This window comes from Odocoileus virginianus, chromosome 18, assembly GCF_023699985.2.
Source record: "Odocoileus virginianus isolate 20LAN1187 ecotype Illinois chromosome 18, Ovbor_1.2, whole genome shotgun sequence".
In the NCBI taxonomy this organism is placed as follows: Eukaryota; Metazoa; Chordata; class Mammalia; order Artiodactyla; family Cervidae; genus Odocoileus; species Odocoileus virginianus.
Genome location: NC_069691.1, coordinates 32,297,121 through 32,321,042, shown reverse-complemented (window position 1 = coordinate 32,321,042; position 23,922 = coordinate 32,297,121). Strand labels below are relative to the sequence as shown.

Sequence of the window (23,922 nt, the reverse complement as noted above, 5' to 3'; positions counted from 1 at the left end):
GGGGCTCAGAGAGGTTAAGTGAATAACCCTCTGTCACATGGCTAAAGTCAGTGACAAACTTGACATCAGAACCCACACAATTTTCTCAGGACCACACTGCCACACACAACAAGAAGGGCTTTTTTTTTTTTTTTTTTTTTTACATTCCATATATTCTTTCTCAACCATGAGGAGCAACCACTACGGGCCACTGTTTTTGTGAGCTGGGACAATTCGTCCCCCTCTGCAATTTGCCCCAGCCAGCCTGGGCCGCCTTCCCCAGCAGACAGAAGACGTGTGCTTGTGGTAATTACAGAGCATGCTGTCCTTTTCATTTATGTCTTCACAATCCAGCTTGACATCGTGTCATAAAAGTTTATGTACTGTGTTCTCTCCGCTTCTTACTAATATTCTCTGGTGCTCTCCCTGGCCATCCAGAATCAATACTAGCACTCCTCTCTCAATAAAGTAGGGAGCTATGAACAAGGCCCAAATGGGCACAGTGACTATTTGTGGCAATTAGACGTCACACTGAAAAATGGCCACACTGAAGACGAGTGGGCAAGATCTAAAGACCAGCAGCATCACTAATGTCCCTCACCAGGGATCCTGGAAATTGGACTGCTTAAGAAATACCCTCTGTCCTCTCCCCTTTTCCCTTTCTCACCCTCTCTGCCTCTATTTTTCTCACCAGAGATAAGGAGAGAGAAGTACATTCAAATTAGGGACCCTAGCGATCGATTTTTACTTGCAGTGGTGGATTGCAATCAATGTTAATTAACCAGATTCCTTCTCAGCAAAGGTTGGGACAGGAGAGTAACTGCACAATATTTTTGACTGCAACAATGGGTATTAATAGGTTTTGGGATGCCCAGAGAGCCGGAGGCAGAAGGAAGGCAGTACTGAGAGGCTGCAAGGAAGAGAAGGTACGCACAGGAAGAGGAGAGACTGGGAAGGATTTAAAGTGGTCCTATCCATGGGCCCTGGCAGCATTTTCTGGAAACTGGAGCAAGGAAGTTCAGCTATTTGCACATCACTCACCTTCCTTCTCTCCCAGGAAAAGTGAACTTCATCGGAAGCTATTTCTCACATTGACAGCTAGGGCAGTGGCAGTCAAGAACCATCCCATGAATCCCATGACGCTCATCACCCTAGAGCAGAGCTCATACCTGGACCATGTGGCTCAGTGGAAAGAACAAGGAATTTAGCAGCAAAAAGTGGGTTTGAGCCTTAGGAAGTGTTTCCTGGCCGTGGAACTGCAGGCAAGTTATTCAGTACATAACATCTGACCTTCAACTCACTCACCTACAATGTAGGTGATTACAACTGACCTTAGGAGCATTGACACAAGATTCAAGTAAGATGCTACAAGGAGGCACATTGTAAGTGACACACCACAGCAACGTCAGTGGCCAGCACTGTTGTGAGTCACAAGCACTGGAGCCCCTGATCTTGAGCAGCCAGCATACAAGATGGGACCCCAGGTTCCGTTCCAATTTGGACTTGTCTCTAATACTGCAGGAAGTTGTCTTGGCAGTTACCCATGCCAATTTTTATTCAAACAATCACTTACCTCTAAATATAAGTATCACACTGAGAAGAGGACCCCCAAATGTGCCAATGCAAGTTTTTGATATCCCAGAGGAAAGAAAAGAAAGTTACAATAAAACATGATTAAATTGGCAAAAATAAAGTCAAAAGCTGTATCTGTTTTGAAAGAGTGCACACATTACAACTTCGTAGTCAAGACAGAAAATAGAAACCCAAGAATCCTATGGACACTACATTCTGGAGAGACTCATTGGGATCAGGTTTTTGGGGTTTCCATCACACCATTTCCACCTCTCTAAGAGAAGCTTTCAAAGCCTTCAGGCAAGAGAAGAGCACAAATATTCTTCAGGTCTTTCAAGTCCCCTGTGAGTAAGGGAGAATATTGGGGAACACTGCCAGGTAGGAAAATGATCCCCAATTGTCCCAGGTGACCCCTTGGCCTCTGGGACAGGGAAGTCCCAACCATGGTGACACACACTAGCTCCTCCTTGTCAAGGTACCTACTAGGAATCTTCCTCTTAAGGAAGATGAATGAAAGGAGAAGCTGGGAGACAGAAGAGGAAAGAATGGAGAAAGAGAGGAACAGGAGAGGTTGTTCATTAAACAGATTTATGGGTTCAAAGAACAGTGCTGAGCATAGGCCATGAGGCAGCCCCCAAACCCCCCTGCCCAGCTCACTCTGGAGAAGTGAAAGTGAAAGCCGCTCAGTCGTGTCTGACTCTTTGCAACCCCATGGACTGTAGTCCATGGAATTCTCCAGGCCAGAACACTGGAGTGGGTAGCCTTTCCCTTCTCCAGGGGATCTTCCCAACCCAGGGGTCAAACCCAGGTCTCCCACATTGCAGGCAGATTTTTTACCAGCTGAGCTACAAGGGAAGCCCAAGAATACTGGAGTGGGTAGCCTATCCCTTCTCCTGAGGATCTTCTTGACCCAGGAATTGAACTGGGGTCTCTTGCATTGCAGGCAGATTCTTTACCAACTGAGCTATCAGGGAAGCCATCACTCTGGAGACCCAGAGGGAAATAGTATCTCTGCCCTCAGGGTTGGGTGGAAGGAGGCAAATTCACAGATAATCATCACACAGGGCCTGGGGAAGTGCATAGGAGTGGGGTGGGGAAAAGTAGGAGTCTTTAAGGAAAGGATATTATCAGTGAAGAGAAGGACAAAAGAGCTGAAAGGAGAATGAACTGAGAAAACAGAAAGGGAGGGAAAATCAGGAGATAGCAGGTGAAAAAAAAATTATTACCTCAGCCCAGGATTTATATACTAAGCTCATATGCAAATCTTGTCTTATTGATCTGCGATTTCAGTGAATAAAGCTTCCTTTTTTCTAGAGCTATTGATTGTGAAGCAAGCTGAGAAGGCCAGGGCAGTCCTGGACAGATCTGGGGAGTGAGTTCACAGTGGGTGGGCTTTGCACTTAATTAGAGAAGAGCAATTGCTCACTGTGATGAAGGGTCATCCTTGAGGGAGGAAGTATCTTCAATCACACCTCCCTCCCCAATACAGAAAGCATTGTAGTTTCACGAGCAAGGCCTGCACCACTTTCCCAGAGCCCTACAGGAGGGGCCCCTCTGGGCCTGGTCTAAGCGTGGGGAGCCTCCTTTGCTCATATGTAGAAGCACATCCTATCTCCCCCAACTGTTTAGATTTATCCGTTCCCAAGGCTTGGCCTCTCTTGGGTCTTCATCAAATCCCACTGGTTTCTGGGGAAAGAGTAGGGAAGTCAGCCTAACTTAGGAGAAGAGAGACTTCAGTTTTGGAGGCACTCCAGCAAGCACCTGGAAGATACCAGGGGCCAAGAGAGAGTTCAGCCTGAAGCCAAGATCTGGAGGTCTTTCTCCTGTAGGAGCAGGAAAGCTGATGAAGTAGGTAAGCCCAGAGGGAGAAGGTGTAGAAAGAGAGAAGTGAAAGGCTCAGGGCTGAGTTGGTATATTCAAGAGTTGGAAGAGAAAGAGGGATCACAGAGATACAGACGGTAAGGCAAGAGAGAAGCAAGAACATGAGATCGTGAAGGGACATGGGAGAGGAGAGAAATTCAGACACATCTGAGCAGGTGAGTTGAGCAAGAACCAGATGGTGACAAATGCAATCAGTGCTTAGCCTTGAAGCTCACCAGGACCCTGTGGGGCTCCTGGGTATAGAAGCTGTTGTGTGTACCCCCATTTCTTATAGGGAACAGACTCCAGCCTCCACGACCTTCCCTGAGCTTCAAAGCACAGATTTGAACAGTTGCTAATCCAGGAAGGGAGGGGATGCAGAGTCCAGGGAGGAATAGCCAAGAAACAGTAGTGCAGCCTTGGGGCAGGGTTCTTGTTCAGCCTCAAGTGATGCACATAACAATGTCTTTAAGTTCTTCATAGAAGTAACTTTCTATAAATGGAAGATATCAGCAGTCTTCATGCCACAGAAGACCACCTGAGACTAGATTAAAGAACCAGAGCAGCTCATCAAGAAGGTGACCTGAGACCAGATTAAAGGAGTGCAGGACCTGCACACACCCTAATCTTATCAGCAAACTTACCCTTGAACTATTGCTATAAAACTCCTCAAAAAACCCTCCTGGGTAGGTACACACAGTTTTCAAGGGCAGGAGCCCACTGTGTGCCCCTTTGCCTGGCAAAGCAATAAAGCATTTTTTTTTCTATTCTTTTCTATTTCACCCCAAACTCTGTCTTCAAGATTCAATTCAGCATCAGTGCAGAGGCCGAGTTTCTGGCATCATCCAGACTCACGGGTTTGTAAATCACCTCTTCATTAGGTGTTATAGCAGCAGGACCCATGAACAAAACAGAGAGCAAAGCTTACCTGTCCTCTTGATGCTTGCAGTCTTGTGGGGAAGATAGAGGACCTGTGGCAGGTAGGGCTTCTCAAACTCTGTGGGAAAGAACCAAATGTTACTGTTTTACTGCCTATAATTGTGGATAGATACCACATCATGTCAATGTCAAGCTGTTATAAAAGTTCATAAATTCTTACATTTCCTCACTTGTCTGCTCACAGACTGACATGGATGGCCTACCACATCTTGAGTAGTTTAGATGACAGAGATGCAGATTGTTTACCAACCAGCTCCTCTCTCCTGTGGCTTCCCAAGAGTATCCAGTGTTTTTCAGGATACTGACAAACTATATTTACCAACCGAGGATAGGCAAGTAGATGACTTCTGGTAGAGCTTATAGGAAAGTTTCATAAATGGGGCTGACTCATCTGGTAGATATTTCCTTTGTTCCCTGCCCCTTTCATGGATGTGATGGCTTGCATTCCAACAGCCATCTTGGAACCATGAGGCAACATTAAGGACACTGAAGCACAAAGCTTTAAGGATCTGGTCCCTGTTGACTGTTAAGCTACCACACTGACTCTGGAGAGCATATTTCTACATTTTTTGTTACATGAAAGAAAAGCTTTTACCTGGTTGAAGCCATTGAAATCTGGGGACAACCATCAAGTATATTTTTCATATACTTTAGTAAGTTAACAGGCACTTACTTTGCAGAGTGGTAAATACTATCATCACAATGATTAGAAAAGTTCAGAGAAAGTATCTCTAACATAGCTAGGAGGGAGAGTTAGGGAAAGCTATCTGAAAGAGACAAGGACAGAACAAAAGCCTGAAAGATGAGGAGTTAACTAGGGAAAAAGGTTCATGGGGAGAAAAGTTTTCCCAGAGAAGAGAAAAATACACCCAGTTTATGCAAAGAGCAGGAGGTGAGAGGAAGTGGGGCCATATGAAGAACTCAAAGTAGTTCAGGCTGGAATAAAGAGTGAAAAGTGGAAGTGGGAAGGGAAGAAATAATGGGGGCTGCCAAGGGATGGGAGGTGATTTCCACAGGAAGGAAGCAGATCCCTGACCTTCTAGAATTCTCCATCCCAATCAAAGGCAGAGTTTTTCAGAAAACAGTGTTTGCCGCTAGAAACCAGCTGGCAGACACTGGCTCTGGTCTCATCTCTGAGGAGGGAAATCACATTCTGCTTAGCCAAGTCACTCACCTCTTGGGTTTCCCATTTCCAAGTCTGCAAAACAAGGCTCATGCTACTGCCCCAACAACCTCACAAGGGATCTGTGAACCAGAGGTTGTGCTTTCTTACCAATAAGGCACTAAAGGCTTCCTGTTCAGCCCTTTCATTTTACTGGTCAGGATCATGAGGCCCAGAGAAGTCTTCCCACCTGGATGAGGAGAGCTGAGCCTAGAATTCCCCTCTCCCAACTCTCACACTGTTATTCTTTCCCTGCTGCAAAGAGCTGAGTGTTTTGCACTTGAAGTAGATGGTTACTGTTCCTGCCAAGGGAACACAGCAGAGAGAGATGATAGAGTTTCTTATTTCAAGAAACCTAGTACTTGAAGGTGCTTTGAATAACACATACTTTTGAAACTAACTAAATATTTGGAATGTGTCTTCCCATCCTTCCTTTCTGCTCTAAAAGCAAAAACAAATCTCTGTAATTTGATGGGGAGTGGGGTGGGATAGGGGGTGTTGAAATAGATAAAAGGGAAAATTTAACTCAGTAACCACAGATGTGAAAGTGCCCCAAAGTATTTAGACCAGATTCACATCTTTGGAGGTGACTCTTAAGTTAAACTCTTAAGTTTCCACTGAATCACTGGGAAAACATAGCCAACCCCCTTCGGTGACTTCACAGTTGCTCCCTGAAAAGGTCATTGTAATCCACCCTCTTCGTTCCATAAACGAACAACTCCTAGAGCCCTGCTGGGATGACCATTATTTGGGGGACTACAGAGAAAGTTCATAACCTAATGAAATGGTATTACAGAAGTAACTGTTACTTATGAAAAGTTTGCCTGTTATTTCGCTTAGTGCTCATACTAACCGTGAGGGACAGAAATTGTTGTCCCCCAAATTTTAGATAAGGAAACAGGGCCTCTTGACTTCCGTCACACCCAGTCGGTCCCCCAGCCCTGCTGAACCATCCTTCATGATGTCTCTTTTGTGTGCCATGGCTTTCCCAGTGCTTCCTGGAAACCGATGCCTCCTCCTCTCTGGTGGTTCCCATCTACCTGACACCCTCCATTCCCACATCTAATGTTTCTTAGGCATTTCATCATGGCATCATTGCAAACTCAAAACGTCTAAACTGTAGGAACTTCTTGTTCTTTTGCAAACTCCCCCTTCATCTTAACTTTTTATTGTGAGTCAATTGCCCAAGATGGAAACCACAAAATCTACACCTCACCCAAAGACATCTATTCACAGACCCCAGACTACATCTTGTGGTTTCCATCCTTGCTCATGCCACACCATCCTCCAGGCTCGAATAAAGTTCCACTTCTCTGAAATCTTCCCTGATCTTCCTAAGAAGTTGGTTTAACAAGCGTAATAAATAAATAAATGAACAAGGATATTTACTACAACACTGTTTCTAATGGAATAAAAAATACCTCAGAGAAAGCAACAAGGACATATTGTACATCACAGAGGAATACAGTTATTATTTTATGATAACTTTAAATAAAGTATAATCTATGAATATATTGAATCACTAGGTTTACACCTAAAACGGGGAAGTCTGGCATACTGCAGTTCATGGGGTTGCAAAGAGTCAGACATGACTGACTGAACAACAACATAAATCAACTATACTTCAATTTAAAAAGCTCAGAGAACTGGGTCCCACTGTCAATATGAGGCAGTGTGATACACACATATAATGGAATAGTACACAGCCAGTGAGAAATAAAGCAAAGATATATAATTAACCACTGACAGAGGTTAAAGAACCACATATATAATATGATCCCACTGCATAAAAATACACGCTTCTATACACAGGTATTATACTATACACATACAAATTCTGAAAGTCTCAACAAAATTCTTCATAGTGTCTATCTCTGTGATGAGAGATGGAGAATTAGACATTTCAGTCTCTATACTAAATCTATTTCTAACTTAATTTTATGGCAGTGAGTTACTTATGTAATACAATTTTTCCATTTTTGAAAAAAAGGTTTCTTTCCCCCTTTTTTGATTGCTTATAGCATACCTGTAGGGTTTGAATATGTCTGACGTAGCTTTTATCCCCTAGGGCATGTAACACACTGTTTCACATGTCAAGTTTCCTTAAGCTGAGATATTTCCATCAATTGTACAGCAAATTTGGAAAACTCAGCAGTGGCCACTGACTGGAAAAGGTCAGCTTTCATTCCAATCCCTAAGAAAGGCAATGCCAAAGAATGCTCAAACTACCACACAATTGCACTCATCTCACATGCTAGTAAAGTAATGCTCAAAATTCTCCAAGTCAGGCTTCAACAGTGCACGAACTGTGAACTTCCGGATATTCAAGCTGGATTTAGAAAAGGCAGAGGAACCAGAGATCAAAGTGCCAACATCCACTGTATCATCAAAAAAGCAAGAGTTTCAGAAAAACATCTACTTCTGCTTTATTGACTATGCCAAAGCCTTTGACTGTGTGGATCACAATAAACTGTGGAAAATTCTGAAAGAGATGTGAATACCAGACCACCTGACCTGCCTCTTGAGAAATCTTATGCAGGTCAGGAAGCAACAGTTAGAACTAGACATGGAACAACAGACTGGTTTCAAATAGGGAAAGCAGTACATCAAGGGTGTATATAGTCACCCTGCTTATTTAACTTACATGCAGAGTACATCATGAGAAATGCTGGGCTGGAGGAAGCACAAGCTGGAATCAAGATTGCCAGGAGAAATATCAATAACCTCAGATATGCAGATGACACCACACTTACGGCCGAAAGCAAAGAACTGAAGAGCCTCTTGATGAAAGTGAAAGAGAAGTGTGGAAAAGTTGGCTTAAAACTCAACTTTCATAAAACTAAGATCATGGCATCCAGTCCCATCACTTTACAGCAAATAGATGGGGAAACAGTGGAAACAGCGAGAGACTATTTTCTGGGGCTCCAAAATCCCTGCAGATGGTGATTGCAGTCATGAAATTAAAAGGCGCTTGCTCCTTGGAAGAAAAGTTATGACCAACCTAGACAGCATATTAAAAAGCAGAGACATTACTTTGCCAACAAAGGTCCATCTAGTCAAAGCCAGTAGTCATGTATGGATGTGAGACTTGGACTATAAAGAAAGCTGAGCACCAAAGAATTGATGCTTTTGAACTGTGGTGTGGGAGAGGACTCTTGAGAGTCCCTTAGATTGCAAGGAGATCCAACCAGTCCATCCTAAAGGAAATTAGTCCTGAATATTCATTGGAAGGACTGATGCTGAAGCTGAAGCTCCAATCGTTTGGCACCTGATGCAAAGAACTGATTCATTTGAAAAGATCCTGATGTTAGGAAAGATTTAAGGCAGGAGGAGAAGGGGACGACAGAGGATGAGATAGCTGGATGGCATCACCGACTCAATGGACATGAGTTTGAGTAAACGCCGGGAGTTGGTGATGGACAGGGAGGCCTGGAGTGCTGCAGTCCATGGGGCTGCAAAGAGTCAGACACAACTGAGCGATTGAACTGAACTGTACAGTACTTGACACAGGAGATTAAATTAAAAGCCCTGTTCTCTGGCATCCCCTCGATTATACTATGGATGTTCCTGACACCTAAGCACACATGTAATTTATTACTACCTTCACATACCTGGCTGGAAACTAAATAACCCAAAGAACGCACGACCATTCTTCAAAAAGAAAACTTGTTCATCAGATTTGAGAGCAAAACCACTCAGATATATAAAATAAGGAGGGGGAAATGAGGACAAATTTGTCAATTCTTAATTCCTGCTTTCTCTTGGTTTTAGGGTTTTTAAAATATTTTCTCTAAGAGATACTGTTGTTATAACCAGAGTCAAAATCCATCACCAAGAGAGGGAAAGCGATGTTCAAAGAGGCATTGAAAAATAAAAATGTACAGGTGCCTATGTTTACCTCTCCCTGATTTTTTATTTGTTGGGAGCTTGTTTAAATAATTTAAACTGCTGAGTTGTATTGTTGAATCTCAGTCATGGGAAAATGTGTGAAAAACAGGCAATTGGAGCATCTTGTCAGAGGACCTTCTAAGGGATAGAAAACAGGGTGCCAAGTATCCTTTCAACAAGCAGTAATTGTGACTATAGACTTCTTTAGAAATCCAGAGGGACACACCTAAGAAGTAGAGCTTCAAAAATAGAAATGTCTTGGAGATGAGAAAGAAAACTAGGCTCTGTAACTACCTACAGTTAATAGCAAAGCAGGCCTAAAGGCTAAACAAGGTGATCAGTGTGTGGTGTCACTTCCAAAAACAGCCCTCCATCCCAAACAATATTCTGAATGTTAGTTCCACCTCCACCACAAAAGCCCTTGAGAGGTTTAAGTTCACCAAAATCGCTTTGTGGAATTGTGATCTGTGGGGAGACAATACTTGAACATTCTCCTCCATTAGTCACAAAGGCTTTATTTGATGTCACCTCTATGCACATGGGAGTGCACCCTCTATGCACCCTATGTCTATAGGGTGTCCAGCAAAAATGGTGACAACTTTTGCCATCAAGGAACCGAGACAAACATGGAAGAGCGCATAACTGAAAATCTTGGTAGGAGGTAGTGTTTGCAAGGTTTCAGAGCATTAGTTCATCAGGAAGTTGTTAGACGCCTCTATGAGCCCTACAAATGCGAACCACAAGGGATATCAAAGAAATAACGAGATGAGACTCAGATGCTATTCTCCAGAACCTTAACATCTTCACGGGGAGTGCAAGACTTTCAATGAGAATCAATGTAAGAACCACCGTATAGCACAAAATACTACATTATGTGGTATAAAGATAAGCGATATATTGAGGGTTAAGAAAAAGGAGAAAAAGTATTTGAAGATGCCAGTTCAATTCAGTTTGACTCAATATTTTTGGAACTCTGTATTACGTAATAGGCATTAGGTAGATCCTTCAAAGAAGAGAATAATAGGACAATAGGAGACAAAATCACTTCCTCCCCTCAGAAGAATCTATGGTTTAGTAGGGCAAATAAGACCTTTAAATAAAGACAATTAACTGCGGATGCTGTCAGCTGGGCTCGGCGGCCAGGCCCTCTACTGCCAGCCCGACCGAAGACAGCTACTGAGTCACGAACCAGTTAGAAAGACGTGGGCAGCAAAAAGCAAAAGCTAAAAGAAAAAGAACACGAAGGAGGGAAAAGAAAAAGGAGAAGGAAAGAAAAGACCTTGAATCAGATGGCTTAAACCATGAGGAATTTGCTATTTACATAACTTCAGGTCCAGATGCAGGAGGGTCCCAGGCTGAGGTTACATGCAACTCTCTGCCCTGCTGCCCTCATTACTGGCTTCTTTCTAAAGCGAGTGCCACTTGGACACAAGACGGCTGCAGCAGTGCCAGGCATCACATCTAGATGTGACACCGGGGAGAAAACAAGGACACTGTGTTTAGAGGTTTCTCTTCCAGGGCCCCGACAGCACCCTACATTGGCCAGAACCAGTGTGGCTGTGGAACCATGACCCCTAGAGTCACCTACCATGAGCTGGGCCCCATGTGAGGTGCTATGAACAAAACAAAGTTCCTGTCCTCAAAAATCTCATACACAAAGGGGGAAAACAGATAAGTACCCAACTACAGCACCATGGGCTATCAGAAAACTCAACAGAGGCATTTGGGAGAAATGAAGAAAATTCATGAAGCTAAAAACCGAGCTGGTGGAAGAGGAGGGAGTTATGGGCAGAGAGAGAAGTAAGTTCTGGGGCTAGGGGTGGATTCCTTGAGTCTTGGTCAGATCATGTTCTAGGCTCTACCAGGTGTAGTAGGACATTTCCAGTGCCTGGCAAACCTACTGAAAAATATTGAGTCCTTAATCAAAGAATCTGCCTGCAATGCAGGAGACCTGGGTTCGATCCCTGGGTTGGGAAGATACCCTAAGGAAGGGAATGGCAACCCATTCTAGTATTCTTGCTGGAGAATCCTATGGACAGAGGAGCCTGGTGGGCTACAGTCCACAGGGTCACAGGATCAGAGATGACTGAGAGACTAACACATCCAACATCCAGTCAATGACAGTCTAATGTCTTGAATGAATTAATAAGCTCAAGTATAAAAAGTAGCAGGCTGTTTCCAGCATCTGGTGGGACAGATAGGGGTCTTTCATGCTACGCTAAGGAGTTTGAATTTTATTTTGAAGACTATGGGATGCCACAGAGTGCTTTAAGTCCAGGAATGACATGACAAGAGTTTGGTTTTGTAAAAGATCATTTTTGCTGTAGCATGGTGAAGGAAAGACTTGTTGTTTAGTTGCTCAGTTGTGTCCAACTCTTTGTGACCGTATGGACTGTAGCCCGCCAGGCTCCTCTGTCCATGGCTTTCTCTAGGCAAGAATACTGGAGTAGGTTGCCATTTCCTTTTCCAGGGGGTCCTCCCGACCCAGAAACTGAACACACATCTCCTACTTGGCAGGCAGATTCTTTACCACTGAGTCAATTGGGGGCAGCTACAAGGTTAGTAAGAATTTGCACAACAATAAAGGCCAAAGAGAATTAGAGGTTAGTCACCACTACCTAACAGGGAGTCTACCTCAGAGAAACTCCTGGGTCTCCCTTCTTGTTCCATTCATTTGGCAGAAAAATTTGGGGACAGGGAATTTTTGCCTTCATTTCCTGAGCTCAACAGGACTGAAGTTTGAATACACAGTTCTCTTTGTGGCCTTTCCAATTCTTAGGTGTGGTTTCAATTTTATTTCTATGTGACCTAGAAGTGTCCTTTTAGAAGGGAACCCTCCTGTGAGTTAAAACAGACAAAAAAGCCCTGTGCATTGACCAGCATCTGGGGTAAACTATTACGTAGACCGGAGCTTTTTAAATGATTGGGATCCCTTTCGTGTGTCTGTGCTGACTGAGCATAGGGTTAGCTGAGAGAATTTCTGCCTCTATAAAGGACTCTTACCAAATCAGCTCTTCCTGGTCTGCTTCCTGTTACCCCAACACAACTCACTCCCAGGGACCAATTGCTCTGTGCTGTCATTTCCTCATCTATTTAAGAAAAAAATAGGCAGGGAGGGGTAAATCAAAACCTGATTTAGCCTCAGGGAGTGGTTGAGGGTGAAGAGCATCCTGTCAGCTAGGTGCTCTGAGCTCTTCAAAAAGAGGAAGGTGTATTATTCATGCAAGACAGTGTTTTCCATCCTCCTCACTGGGGAGTCCTCGCTGGGGAATGGTGGAGACGGAGCACAGTCCCCCTACACACTCTCTGCACAGTCTCTCCCCGGGCCTGGCCTCTGGGAGGCTCCAGGGTGGAATAAATCACCGACAGCACAGCTCTGAGACAAGAGAAGCTGAGTTGCAGGTGTGCAGTAGGCAGTCCTGGAAGAAGGGCGGTCCTGGGCCAGCTGTGGTCTGGGCCAGGCTCAGGGACCACTTGCTCCAGGCCCAGTTCCTCTCCAGGGCAGAGACCCTCCCTCAGCCACCATCTCCACCTTCACAAGAGCCCCACCTCCACCCTGGGTCAGAACTTGGGACCCATTAATAATGAATCACTGCGACCTGAATTCAATTCCGCCAATGCACATTCATCGGGTTAATAATCAGGGTTTTTCTGCATCCTATATATTGGCCTGTTTTTCCTTTTTGCTACAGTCACCACCTGAATAGGATTAGAGAAAGCAAAACACTGCAACTCACTGGAGATCACATTTCCTTTCCCTCCACCTTTGCCTTCGCCTCCACTTGCTGCTGAAAAACAAAGGATCAGAAAGGCCATGGCTGGGGCTCAGGCCCACCGGGCTCAGTTCCACCTGCTCACAAGCCCCAGCACTTTGATATTTACTTAGCCAAGTGAGGGCGCTCAGCTTCCAGAAGGCCTGTGCAGGGCCCAGAAGAGTTGATGCATTTGCCTTGAGGCAGAGACCTCTGCTTGGAAAATGTTCTCGGACAGAAGTTGTGTTGTGTTTTTACAGGGGTAAGCAAAAGGTTGATAAGGGGACAACAATGGGTCTCAAGCACCATGCCAAGCACCTCTCTCTATCACACACGCACACACACACAGACACACACACTACCCCCTGCCTTCCTGATTAGGGAGAAGAATTTGATGAGCTGTTTTTGTGGGCACCCCATAATGGTTTGGGGGCATTTCTCAGATTGTTTCTTCCCCAGGACAATTGTTGGATCTGCTCAGAAGGGAGCCTTGATGGGATATTCAATATCAAGCATTTGTTGCTTTAAAAATACCAGTGCCCCAGCAAGAGAAGGTCATGTACTTCTTATTGGCACGTGTTCCCAGACATGATGTTTTCTTTGTCTTGGAAAATCGCTTAGGTTTAATGGGTGTTGCATACAAAGAATGATGGGAATTTGGTGACCGTTTCTGAAAAACAGAAAAACAAAAACAAGAGAAATCCAACCAAACCAGGCCACTCTCAGCGCCATGCAGACCCTGAGCAGCCACTCGGAATGCTTCTTGTCCTCCCTTGGGAAAAGCCCTTGGTGGCACCAGGGCACCTCTGGAGCCCCCGGGTGTCAGAGAAACCTCTCTAATGCCCAGGTCAGCCTCTTCCCTCTCTGGACCGCGTAAGCAATTTCACTCTGCCTCTCTGCAGGCCTCCTCTGCTACCCTCAACCCATCTGACTCTTCTGTTCTGTGAACGCTGAGAAGTGATATGAATGTGGACGTTTCCTGGGTGATCCCAGAGAGACAGGAAGCTCATTCCAGGGTGTTCTTCCCTAAGGTGTTCCAGCTGATTTTTATACCTCACTAAGTCACATTAGATCCATGAAATAAGGCAATGATCATTGGCTAAACTGAAAAATGGAATGTTTACAGTGATCACTGCATTCCTCTCTCCAAGCAACCTGCTCTGTGGGTGTCGCTTTCAGAGCAAATCACTGGGGTTGGGAGGGCCCTACCTGCACATCAGAGAAGGGACAGAACTCTGATCCATAAAGAACCCTGGGCATTCCACCACCAGCCTTAATTTGCCTGGCCTAAACAGAATTCAAATGGTAATCTTTTTTTTTTTTTCTTTTTTTAATCAGGGCCGCTGGCTTTTTGAGGCAATCTTGGAAGCAGATGCCTCAGCGAGTTCTGCTTTATCCTCCCACACCACGCTTCTCAAGGGAAGGACCTCATCTGTATTCCCAGCCTTGGCACATCCTAAATGTACGTATGTCAGTCTTGGCAGGAGCCGCCACTTAGTGAGCTTCCCCGGTGGCTCAGCGGTAAAGGATCCGCAGGAGACACTGGTTCCATCCCTGGGTTGGGAAGATCCCCTACAGGAGGGCGTGGCAACCTGCTCCAGTATTATGGCCTGGGAAATCCCATTGGCAGAGGAGCCTGGCGGGCTACAGTCCACGGGGTTGTCAAGAGTCAGACAAGACTTAGAGGCCAAACAACAACAAGTGACTCTTCTATCTTGTACCAAGTGCTGTGTAGATATCATTTCTCACCATTAAGTATGTTCAGCTGAATTTAACTAACCCACATATTAGGAATGGCATTGCTTTAAGGGGCATGGTGGCAGCTCAGTTGTGGAATCAGAGAGATCTACACTCAAATTCTGACATTGTCATGTATCAGTCATTCCAAATTCGAAAATAACATCTGCCCTGGGACTTCCCTGGTAGTCTAGTGGCTAAGACTCTGCACTCCCAATGCAGGGGGCCCAGGTACAATCCCTGGTCATGGAACAAGAAGATCTTGCATGCTGCAACTAAGACCCAGTGCAGCCAAATAAATATTTTTTTAAAAAAAAGAAAATAATATCTGCTCTATCTGTTCCATAGACCTACTGTGAAGAAAATGTGAATAAATATATTTGTAAGCTATTTCTTTATAAGTTCTAAAGTTCCCTGCAAATCTAAGCTATCATAGTATCAATGGCCAGATCACACAGTGGGACTGTCACAGTTTATAAAGAGATATGGTAGGAGGAAAAGTAATATTTCCCAAAATATCTCCCCCACTGACCTCATATAAATGGTTCTCTCTCATCTGACTCATAATTCCCACGACTGGCATGAGTAATAGCTAGGACAGCAGAAGAGCTTGTTGCCAAGTCACCAAATTAGTTATCTAATCCCGCTGACCTGGTGAATGTATACGCTCTATCAGAAGACATTTGTTTTTATCTGACAGGAATAATAATACATATTCACCACCCTGGCCTTGGGACTCTGCTTTGTGCCATAATTTAGATCAGGAAAGATTGCTGATCCTCTTGTTATTCCATGGAATGTTCTGCAGGACCACAGTTTAGCTGACACCAGGCTAATCAACCAGGTAAGCAGACAGGATGAGATATTTCGGTAAAGCACACATGTGTCACAAGTGGGGAGATACATCCACTGGAAATTCATGGATCTCAGAGGCATTTCTAGAAGCTCATGTTTCTGTAATACTAGAATAGTTCCTCCAAGATGAAAGAAATACTGCTGTATCATACATATATCACCACTAAGAATGAGCAACACTTTTATTGGCCTTTGTTGGTTCAATACATACCACATATGGATGTCCTCCTCTGACCATGTTGCTGAGTAAGGCATAAGGTTATTAAGTCTTGAGTGGAGTCCAAGGCTGGAGAAGATGATTCAGGCCACAACACAAGTTATTCTGCCAGCAGGTCTTCTGACTAATGAGTCTAATGGAGCTTGAAGTGTTTAGGTTAGGATGCTCATTGGAATCCATGTCAATCCCTGAAAGATGATTCACAATAAAGAGTTCAACCTGACAGAATCACAAGGTGATTATATCCAATATCATATAAGCATACATTATTTATAAAAAACAAGTTTCCTGAGGTATAAGTTGTTGTTCAGTCACTAAGTTGAATCCAACTCTCTGTGATCTAATTTACTGTAGCACTCTAGGCTCCGAGTCCTTCATTAACTCCCAGAGTTTGCTCAGATTCATGTCCATTGATTCAGTGATGCTATCTAACCACCACATTTTCTGACGCCCTCTTCTCCTTTTGCCTTCAATCTTTCCCACCATCAGAGGCTTTTCCAGTGAGTCAGCTCTCCTCATCAGGTGTCCAAACTACTGGAGCTTTAGCTTCAGCATCAAATGTGTTTCCAATGAATATTCAGGGTTTATTTCCTTTATATTGATTGGTTTGATCTCCTTGCAGTCCAAGGGACTCTCAGGAGTCTTCTCCAGCACCACAATTCAAAAGCATCAATTTTTCGGCACTCAGCCTTCTTTATGACCTAATTCTCACATTTGTACATGACTATTGGAAGAACTATAGTTTCGACTATCCACACGTGTGCTGGCAAAGTGATGTCTCTGCTTTTTAATACACTGTCTAGGTTTATCATAGCTTTCCTTCAAAGGAGCAAGTGTCTTTTAATCATGGCTGCACTCACCATTTGCAGTGATTTTGGAGCCCAAGAAAATAAAATCTGTGACTGCTTCCACTTTTTCCCCCAGCTATTTGCCATGAAGTGATGGGACCAGATGCCATCATCTTAGTTTTTTTAATGTTGAGTTTTAAGCCAGCTTTTTCACTCTTCTCTTTTACGGTCATCAAGAGACTTTCTGCCATTAGAGTGGTATTATCTACATATCTGAGAGGTTTTTTTGATGTTTCTTCAGTCAATCTTGATTCCAGTTTGTGATTTATCCAGCCCTGGATTTTCCATGATGCACTGTGCATATAAGTTAAATAAACAGGGTGACAATATACAGCCTTGTTGTACTCCTTTACCAATTTTGAACCAGTCGGTTATTCCATGTCCAGTTTCAACCGTTGCTTCTTGACTTGCATACAGGTTTCTCAGGAGACAGGTAAGGTGGTATGGTATTTCCATCTCTTGAAGAATTTTCCACAGTCTGTTGTGATCCACACAGTCAGAGGCTTTTAGCATAGTCAATGAAGGAAAAGTAGATGTTTTTCTGGAATTCTCTTGCCTTTTCTATGATCCAACAAATGTTGGCAATTTGATCTCTGGTTCCTCTGCCTTTTCTAAACCCAGCTTGTACATCTGGACGTTCTCGGTTCAGGTATTGCTAAAGCCTGGCTTGAAGGATTTTGAGCATAACCTTACTAGCATGTGAAATGAATGCAATTGTGCAGTAGCTTGAGCATTCTTTGGCATTGCCTTTCTTCGGATTTGGAATGAAAACAGACCTTTTCCAGTCCTGTACCCACTGCTGAGTTTTCCAAATTTGCTAAAATACTGAGTGCAGCACTTTAACAGCATCGTCTTTAAGGATTTTAATTAGTTCAGCTGGAATTCCATCACCTCCACTATCTTTGTTTATAGTAATGCTTCTTCAGGCCCACTTGACTTCACACTCCAGGATGTCTAGCTCTAGGTGAGGGACCACACCATCATGGTTATCAAGGTGATTAAGACATTTCTTGTATAGTCCTTTGTATTCTTGCCACCTCTTCTTAATCTCTTCTGCCTCTGTCATGTCCTTACCATTTCTGTCCTTTATTGTGCCCATCTTCTCATGAAATGTTCCCTTGATATCTCTAATTTTCTTGAAGAGATCTCTAGTCTTTCCATTTCTACTGTTTTCTTCAATTTGCACTGTTCATTTAAGACCTTCTTATCTCTCCTTGCTACTCTCTGGAACTCTGCATTCAGATGAGTATATCATTCCCTTTCTCCCTTGACTTTCACTTCTCTTCTTTTTTCAGCTATTTGTAAAGCCTCCTCAGACTACCACTTTGCCTTCTTACATTTCTTTCTCTTTGGAATGGTTTTGATCACTGCCTCCTGTACCATAATGTTACAAACCTCCATTCACAGTTCTTCAGGCACTCTATCTTCCAGATCTAATCCCCTAAATCTATTTGTCACCTCCACTGTATAATCATAAGGGATTTGATTAAAGTCATACCTGAATGGCCTAGTGGTTTTCCTTACTTTCTTCAATTTAAACCTAAATTTTTCAATAAGGAGCTGATGATCTGAGCCACAGTTAGCTCCAGCTCTTGTTCCTGCTGATGATATAGAGCTTCTCCATCTGTTTTATTGTACTGAAGTAAGTACAATACAATAAAACAAGCCCATTTTAGTGCACATTTCAATGACTTTTGATAATTTTTATGCCTGAGAAACCATAGCACAATCAAGACAAGGAACATTTTCTTCCAACCAGAATGCTTCCTATGCCCCCTCACACCAATCCCTACTCCAGTCCCTGAACCTAGCCCCAGGCAACCACTAATTCTGTCATTATATACTTGATTTATCTTTTCTGGAGTCTTATATAAATGGAATCGGGCAGTATAACTCTTTTGTATTGGGATCTTTTTCATTCAGTGTAATATTTTTGAGACTGCTCCATTCTGTCACATGTATTAGTAATATTAGCAATTTGCTCCTTTTTATTAATGAGAAATAACACATTGTATGGACACACCACAATTTTTTTGTCCATTAATAAACTTTTGGGTTGTTTCCAGGTTATAGTTCTCATGAATAAAGCTGTTATAAATATTCTTGTAGAGTATTTGTTTGGACATATATTTTTGTTTCTCTTGGGTAGACACTGAAGGAGTAGAATTTTGAGGGCATATGGTGAGTGCATATTTAAATCTGAAAGAAACCAATAAACTATTTTTCAAAATACCATCTTACAATCTCATCAAAATATAGGAGAGTTCCAGCTGCTGCCCATCCTCTCCAGTATCTAGTACTGTCAATGTTTTAAATTTTAGCTATTCTAGTAGGTGTAGTTTAGCACTATTTAATTTATTTATTTTTATTTTATTTTCCATTTATTTTTATTGGTTGCAGGCTAATTACTTTACCATATTGTAGTTTTTGCCATACATTGACATGAATCAGCCATGGATTTACACGTGTTCCCCATCCCAATCCCCCCTCCCACCTCCCTTCCCATCCCATCCCTCTGGGTCTTCCCAGTGCACCAGGCCCGAGCACTTGTCTCATGCATCCAACCTGGGGTGGTGATCTGTTTCACCCTTGATAATATACATGTTTTGATGCTGTTCTCTCAAAACATCCCACCCTCGCCTTCTCCCACAGAGTCTAAAAGTCTGTTTTGTACATCTGTGTCTCTTTTTCTGTTTTGCATATAGGGTTATCATTACCATCTTTTTAAATTCCATATATACGCGTTAGTATACTGTATTGGTCTTTATCTTTCTGGCTTACTTCACTCTGTATAATGGGCTCCAGTTTTATCCATCTCATTAGAACTGATTCAAATGAATTCTTTTTAATGGCTGAGTAACATTACATGGTGTATATATGTACCATAGCTTCCTTATCCATTTGTCTGCTGATGGGCATCTAGGTTGCTTCCATGTCCTGGCTATTATAAACAGTGCTGTGATGAACTATTTAATTGTAGTTTTAATTTTCATTCCCTGATGTCTAATGATGTTGAGATGGGTTTATTAGATATTTTTATATCTTTTGTGAAGTCTCTGTTCAAATTTTGCCCCTTGTTAATTGATTTTCTTATTGAGTTGTTAAAGTCCTCTATATATTTGTAAACAAGTCATTCGTCAGATATATAAATATGAATACTTTCTCCTAATCTGTGACTTACCTCATTTTCTTAATAGCTTCTCAAAGAGTAGAAGCTTTGAACTTTGATGAAGTTCAGGGATCACATTTTATTTAATGGTTTTCTTTCTGTGTCTTGCTTAATTTTCAACCAAAAAAAGTGAGGCAACAGATTGAGCTGATGGCATCCATTGTGTTACTATGTATCCCAACACCCAGAAGTAGCCAGTCTCACAGAATGGTAAAAGGGACTTAGACACTCAGTTTCAGCTGCAAATGGAAGATACCATATTCCAAGTTTGGACTGAGTTCTGTAGAATGCAACACAGTGAAGGACAGGGAGGCCTGGCTTGCTGCAGTCCATGGGGTCACAGAGTCAGACACAACTGAACGATAGGATGTGACATACGCTGTGAACCAGTGACCAATATATAGTGTTTATTCCACAGTTGGAAAACATAATTCCATCAACCAAAGTGTAGAAATAGGAAAGGAACCCTTAGTATTTCATCCAATGCTGGACTTTTTAAATGTTTACTTATCATTCTTGGAACTCTGCTGGTTCAGAGGCCCTAGTGCTAAAAAAATTAATTTTCCTACCAAGAAACTCAACTATATTTCCAGTGAATTGGATGTAAAAATTGTCACCTAGAATGTTAGGCTCCTCATTCCACCAGACATTGTTGCTTACTTCAGGTAAACCTGCCTCCAGTCCTGCCCCTGGATTTACCCAGTTCACAGACGAGTATTCTCTGGCTGATCAGTATCTCCAGCAACATGACTGCTGGTGTCTCCTGCAAAATGTAAGAACGTTCTCAGTTTTTCACCAGTCACTTTGTATCTTATCCTTTTTGCTGCAAATATAATTTTCTAAAGAAAGGGACTTAAAATTTCAAAAATAGTTTAGTTTACCACAAGGGAGGGAATTGTTTACACTATATACACATTTAATTAGTTATGGCATCAAGCTATATGAATAGACTAACACATTGCCTATTTTATTCATTGGTATAGATTACTTTTATGATAAACCTATTGGGACCCACTGTGCCCAAAAGCAGACGAATGGGACTGTAAGGGAGTCAGACAGAGGATGGATATGTTTCAAAAGACAGGGCAGTCTAGTGCATGCAGCACACTATCAGTAAGAGAGGGAAAAGCCTAGTCATGGGGAAGAAAAGAGTTCCAATATACACCCTAATAGGTTACCTTGAGGCTTAAAGAAAAGATACTCACAAGGAAACATGAGAAAGAAGTGAACTCAAACTTCACTTGTCCAAAATACCTAGCCTCACCACTAAGGAAGAGTGAAATCTAGTAGAAATGCCACAGATAACTGAGTTAGGATAAAAATTCTCATCCAAACTCTGCTAGATCTGCAAGGAAAGTTCACAGTGCCAAAAATAGTGCAACTAGACCCTATTTTTCTCATCTGCAAAATGGGGAAATTAAAAATGGATGAGAATACTGATTCTGTTTCTTAGTCTCATGAGTTTAGTATGATATCTAATCGGACCCTTTGATCATCTCAAGTAATGGTGCATAAGATATTTAAATTTATTCAGAATGTTTCTTTTGAAGAAGTGGAAACAAAACATATTCTCATCTACTAACCTTTAAATTTTCCAAGGAGGGCACTTAAAAAAAGAAAGTATCCTAGTGCCAAGACTTGGGGCTAAACCTGGACTTTTAGTCTTAGTTCTGCCAGTAACTTGTTCTGTGACCATAACCAAGTCACCTCCATCCACAGGGACTTAACTTTGTCTACAACATTACAGGATGAGATATTACTCACCTGGACCCCTCCAGCTCCAGATTCAGTGATACGGGACCTTCTGCCATAACTGGCTGCAGTCCTCACAGTGATTTGTCCCAGGATGTCTTGTCTCAGAGTTTGGAAGATGTGAATAGCTTCACTTATCCATTTGCTGTGGAGGAAATGAAAGGCACAAAGTATGGAAACATCAATTGTGAATACTGTGATTTCAACAAAATTAGCTTTTGATATAGTCTTACTCTCTAACCATTAAACATCACAGCTTATTCTCAGCTCCCCCAGCCCAAGCTTTTCCCCCCAAGTTCAGGACTCTCAGATGATATTTGAGGTAATCTGGTGAGCAGACTGCATAGACTTGGACGAAACACAAGGAAACAGAAGGGTTTGGCAATCTTCAAGAAAGTCAAGAAAAATCTTTAAATAGTGGTCACAACAGCAAATACTTACTTTTTTTTCTCATTTATGCTTAGGGTTGTCAATGTTTCATTGGTAAAGTTTAATTCAACAAAATAATTTATTTTAAAATAAATTAACCTAACATAAATATTTTACATGTTCTGTACATCAGCTACATATTTTGTGGGATGGCTATCTATTCATACCAAGTGTATTCACACCTATGATGCCAAATTCTTGGAATAAGTCTTATTTGAGTCATCTTAGTCCCTGGAATTTTGTTCTACATTTTTCATTCTAAAATCCATGAAAAAATCAGTCCCCAGCATATCCTATATCACATTAAGCAATGTGCAGACCCCCAGGACACAATATATTGATATCCATGTTGCAGTCAAAGAAATCAAGGCAAATATAGGTTAGGCAACTTTTCAGTACATAGAAAATGAAAAAGAAAATTCAGGATCCTCTGATATCTGTTTGTCAATGGAAGGTTGTCAATAAATCTTTATGAGTGAATGCAGGAAGACAGGACAGTGTTTGAATTACTGTATTACACTGTCTCCCAAAGAGTAACACAAATGCTGAGACCAGGTGGCAAGTGCCATGCTCAGACAACTCCAAGTAATTTTCTATGACACTGAGATCAGTTGAATAGTCTCTTAGTTTGCTATTTGCTATTTTTAAAGCAACTTCCAAAGTCTGAAAATTTTCAGTCCAATTTCTTCTAGCTTCTGAAACTATAGATTACTTTGTGATTTAAGTTTATACTGATGACCCTGGGATTTCCATTCATTTATAAATAAAAATGTTCTGCATTTTTATGTACAGCATATGATATTTTACATTATATATTTTATACTAAGAGAAACAATTTCATCATATCTATTAAATTATATGGAAATTATATCAAAATGCACGGCATATGCTATATTCCAATGAAACGTATTATTTTATGGTAGCTCCTTCTATATTCTAGGCCCTATCCTGGTACTCAGCCTCCAAAGATAGTAAAAAACAGGTTGTAGACCCTGAGAAACCTACAGCCATATGGAAAAGACGGAAATGTTAAAAAATTCTTTTTGTTAAAATGCAAAGACAAAGTTTTTGTTTACAAGAACACTTTCTAAATTATTTGGCATCATGTCTTCAATTTACTGTTAAACAATTCAGAAAAAATATATACTGTATATATATATAAATAAATGTGTATATTTCTATGTATATATATGTGTGTGTGTGTGTATGCACACATATTTAGGGGTTTCCCCAGTGGCTCAGCAGTAAAGAACCCAGCTGCAATGCAGGAGATGCAAACCCACAGCTTTGATTCCTAGGTCAGGAAGATCCCCCAGAGAAGTAAATGGCAGTCCACTTCACTAGTCTTGCCTGGGCACATGGACAGCCCATGGGGTCACAAAAGAACTGGACACAATTTAGCGACTAAACAACAATACATATTTAGAGAAAGAACAATAAGGCAAATACAAGAAAATACTAGCATGTGGGGAATCTAGGTAAAGGATATACAGCATACATACTCCAGGAGGCAATACTGTGTTCACAAGAATGGAAATTGTTCTTGGGGGCAACAAAACTCACTCTTTTTCCATGTAAAGCTCAGACATACAGAGAGTTCACAAGCATATTTACAGCAAATCTATGGTATTAAAATTTCATGGCAGAAGGTAATTAGGAAAAAAAATCTAGAAAGGGTTAGGGGGAAGGGGGCAATAATGAGAAAAAGGTTGAGAAATGTTGGTATATAGGAAATCTTTATCCTCTTCTTGCAATTTTTTCTA

At 42.1% G+C, this 23,922-nt stretch overlaps 1 long non-coding RNA gene across 2 annotated transcripts in view; it reads right to left on the bottom strand.

The window, feature by feature from the left end:
• The window catches only part of LOC110148732 (uncharacterized), a 238,908-nt gene that overhangs the window by 174,595 nt on the left and 40,391 nt on the right, over window positions 1-23,922 (bottom strand). For both annotated transcript variants that reach the window (XR_011492692.1, XR_002317249.2), the window contains exons 4-7: window positions 21,743-21,875; window positions 20,596-20,741; window positions 15,956-16,149; window positions 4,340-4,408 (exon numbers count right to left, since the gene is read on the bottom strand). This is a non-coding gene — a long non-coding RNA (uncharacterized lncRNA). The remainder of the gene's footprint in view (window positions 1-4,339; window positions 4,409-15,955; window positions 16,150-20,595; window positions 20,742-21,742; window positions 21,876-23,922) is intronic.